The sequence below is a fragment of the Olea europaea genome, unplaced genomic scaffold (assembly GCF_002742605.1).
Source record: "Olea europaea var. sylvestris unplaced genomic scaffold, O_europaea_v1 scaffold796, whole genome shotgun sequence".
Classification (NCBI taxonomy): domain Eukaryota; kingdom Viridiplantae; phylum Streptophyta; class Magnoliopsida; order Lamiales; family Oleaceae; genus Olea; species Olea europaea.
Window position 1 is genome coordinate 44,012 of NW_019266391.1, and position 4,280 is coordinate 48,291.

Consider the following 4,280-nt stretch of genomic DNA (forward strand, 5'->3'; position numbering starts at 1 on the left):
AGGGAGAGCATGAGTCCATTTGTTGTACCTGTTTTGCTGGTGCCTAAGAAGGACGAGACTTGAAAAATGTGCGTGGATTGCCGAGCTATCAACAATATCACGATAAAGTATCGTCACCCAATACCTAGGCTAGATGATATATTTGATGAGTTGCATGGTGCTTGCATTTTTAGTAAGATTGATCTTAAGAGTGGGTATCATCAAATTCGTATGTGGGAGGGTGATGAATGGAAAACGACGTTTAAGACTAAGTATGAATTGTATGAATGGTTAGTTATGCCGTTTGGACTCACTAATGCACTGAGCACTTTTATCCATTTAATAAACCATGTTTTGCATGCTTTTATTGGGAAATTTGTTGTAGTTTATTTTGATGACATCTTAATCTATAGCAAAAACCTAGATGAGCATTTAGAACATTTAAATTGTGTGCTTGTTGTGTTGCAAAAGGAACAACTGTATGCTAATTTCAAAAAGTGCACATTCTGCATGGATAGAGTTGTTTTTCTAGGATTTGTGGTTAGTGCTAACGGGGTGGAAGTCGAAGAAGAAAAGATAAAAGCTATAAAAGAATAGCCAACACCTAAGACTATAATTGAAGTTAGGAGTTTTCATGGATTGACTAGTTTTTATAGGCGATTTGTAAGAGATTTTAGCACCATCATCACACCGTTGATTGAAATAGTAAAGAAGAGTGTAGGTTTCCATTGGGGAGAATCTCAAGAAATTGCATTTAACACAATTAAGGATAAGCTATGTAAAGCACCTATTTTGGCATTACCAAATTTTGATAAAACATTCGAAGTTGAGTGTGATGCATCAGGAATAGGTATAGGAGCAGTGTTAATGCAGGAAAGGCGACCTATTGCTTACTTTAGCGAAAAGTTGAGTGGGGCAGCATTGAATTATCCGACATATGACAAGGAGCTATATTTACTTGTTCGAGCATTGGAGACTTGGCAGCACTACTTATGGCCAAAAAAATTCGTGATACACACCGATCATGAATCTTTAAAGCATTTGCGAGGTCAAGGTAAGTTGAACAATAGACATGTAAGATGGATGAAGTTTATCGAGACATTTTCCTACGTCATCAAGTACAAACAAGGTAACGAAAATATAGTTGCTGAAGCGTTGTCTCAAAGGTACGTGCTTTTAAATTCATTAATTACTAAATTACTTGGTTTCGAACATATTAAGGGCATGTATGAATCTGATTGTGATTTTTTTAGTATTTATACTTTATGTGACAAAGGTGCATTTGATAAATTCTATAGGCATGAATAATATTTGTTTAGGGAAGATAAGTTGTGCATTCCTAATTGTTCTTTGCGTGAATTATTGGTAAGGGAAGCACATGGGGGTGGTTTGATGGGACACTTCGGGGTCCAAAAGACTTTAGACATGTTAGGGGAACATTTTTATTGACCTAAAATGTGACATGACGTAGAACAAATATGTGGAAAGTGCATAAATTGTAAAAAGGCTAAGTCTAAGGTTCAACCCCATGGTTTGTATACTCCTTTGCCTGTACCTAGTGAACCTTGGGTAGACATATTTATGGATTTTGTGTTAGGTTTGCCTAGGACAAAAAGCGGTCGGGATTCAATATTTGTAGTGGTCGATAGGTTTAGTAAGATGGCGCACTTCATACCATGTCATAAAACTGACGATGCTACTAATATTGCAGACTTATTCTTTAGGGAAATAGTACGTTTACATGGAGTATCTAAAAGTATAGTGTCTGAGAGGGACGTGAAGTTTTTGAGTCATTTTTGGCGTGTTCTGTGGAGTAAGTTAGGAACTAAGTTATTATTTTCTACAACTTGTCACCCACAAACAGATGGACAAACTGAGGTAGTTAATCGAACTATGACTCAACTACTTAGGACAGTGATCAATAAAAATCTGAAATCATGGGAAGAGTGTTTACCATTTATAGAGTTTGCATATAATCGAGCTACACATTCTACTACTTCGTTTTCTCCTTTTGAAATTGTTTATGGTTTTAATCCACTAACACCTATGGATTTAATGCCTTTGCCTATGCATGAACGAGGTAGCTTGGATGGGAAATGAAAAGCCGAGATGGTGAAAACACTCCATGAAAAGGTCAGGATGCAGATTGAAGAGAAAGGAAAACTGATTGCATCAAAAGCAAATAAAGGAAGAAGACGTGTTACATTTGAGCCTGGAGATTGGGTCTGGGTGCATTTCAGAAAAGAGCGTTTTCCAGAACAGAGGAAGTCAAAATTGCAACCACGAGGCGATCGATCGTTTCAAATCATCGAGAGGATCAATGACAATGCATATAAAGTGGATTTACCTGGTGAGTATAGTGTTTCAGCTACTTTTAATGTATCTGATTTCTCTCTGTTTGATGCAGATTCAGATTCGAGGACAAATCCTTTCGAAAAGGGAGGAGATGATATGATCTAGGAGTCGAGCCCGATGAAGGCAAGTGCGAGACGAGACCCGTTGATGGCGGACCAATGACGCGATCAAGGGCAAAGCAAGTGAAACAAGCGATGGATTGCTCGTTCAAGAAACCATTGATGGAACCATGTTCAGGACTCAAAATGGAGTAACTTTCATGCTCGGGTCGAAGGCCGAATCAACTTGGATCAATTTGTTATCAAGCGACAAAATCGGAGGCTGAAAATAATGCGGCTGCACGGTGGCATACCGAAAATCAATATGACATTTCTTGTTGAACCATGCGACCGTATGGAAATACACCATGCGGCCGCACAAGCCAAAAATTTGGCGAATTTTCCAATTTTGGCCGAATTTCCTAGTTTCGATAGAATTCTTATGAAATCAGATTATTACCATAATTTGATGGGTTTTGGACATTTTTACTCATTAGTATAAATAGGATAATACTTTTCATTGTAAGGACTTTTGACTTTTGCTTGAATAATATTATAGAGAGAGAATTTGTTCTTTCAATTTCTTGTTCTTCTTGAACAATCTTGGAACTTATCAAGATTTAATTTCTTGTGGCGTTCTAAACAATCGGATTGTGGGTTCTTTTAATTGTAATCAAGAGATTTTAGGTTCTTCACTAATCTAAGGTCTCTTGGTTCAACTCTTGGGGTTCAAGATCTAAAATCGGGTTAGTATTGGCGTTCTTGGGTTCCGCATCAATCTCGTTGTGGGTTTCGTAGTTTCCATTGCTACGGGGTTCGCATCATTATTTCTTTTGGCTTCAAACATAATAGTGTAGCTAAATGGTTGTGTTACAAATTGTATAATAATTGTGCTATATTTATTTGCTTATACGTTGATGACATGTTGATTTTGAGTAATCACATGACAGAATAAAATAAATGAAGAGATTTTTGTCTTCCATATTCAAGTTTTTTGAGTATTAAAGTTCTAAAACTAGTGGGACGTTTTTGAGTCAATTACATTATATCGATAATGTTACAAATAAGTTTAAACATTTGAATATAAAAGAGTATATTACCTCTCTTGATCCAAGTTCTAAACTTTTAAAGAATTATGGAAGAGTTATTGCTCAATTGGAATATGCGAGTGTTATTGGGAATCTTTTTTATGCAGTTCAAGGCACACAATTGGACATACCATTTGCAATTAGTAAGCTTCTTAGGTTTACTAGTAACCAATCAAGGAACATGGGAAAGCCATTGGAAGAGTTTTTGATTACTTAAAAAAAAAAAAAAAAAATTCAAAAACTTAGGTCTACAATATTGGTTGTAATGGAGTGATTTATTGATGTTAGTTGGATATCTAACACTGGTAAGAGTAAATCTACTTTGGATTGAGTGTTTACTCTTAAAGGAGGTGCAATTTCTTGAAAATTAAAGAAACAAACATTCATAATACATTCAACCATAGAATCTGAATTTGTGGCAATAGCTGATTTCAAGAAAGAAGGTGAGTAATTTAAGGATTTACTATATGAGATACTTTTGGGATGAAAAAATATATCTTTGATATCTATCATGTATGATAGTCAAGCTAAATTTGCTAAAGCATACAATGAGGTATATAACTAGAAGTGTAGACATATGAGTCAGATATGACTAGTAAGGCAATTAATCAAGAGTGGAATAAATACTCTAAATTACATTAAGTCAAATGAGCACCTAATGGATCATCAAGTTAAACATCTTAATAGAAATTTAGTAATATCTACTTTGAGTAGAATAGGGTTGAAATTCTAAACTAAAAATATCTACCAATGATGAAAACCCTACTTATCATTATTAAAACAAAAATCCACGAGTTCAAAGGGTAAAAACAAGTAATTT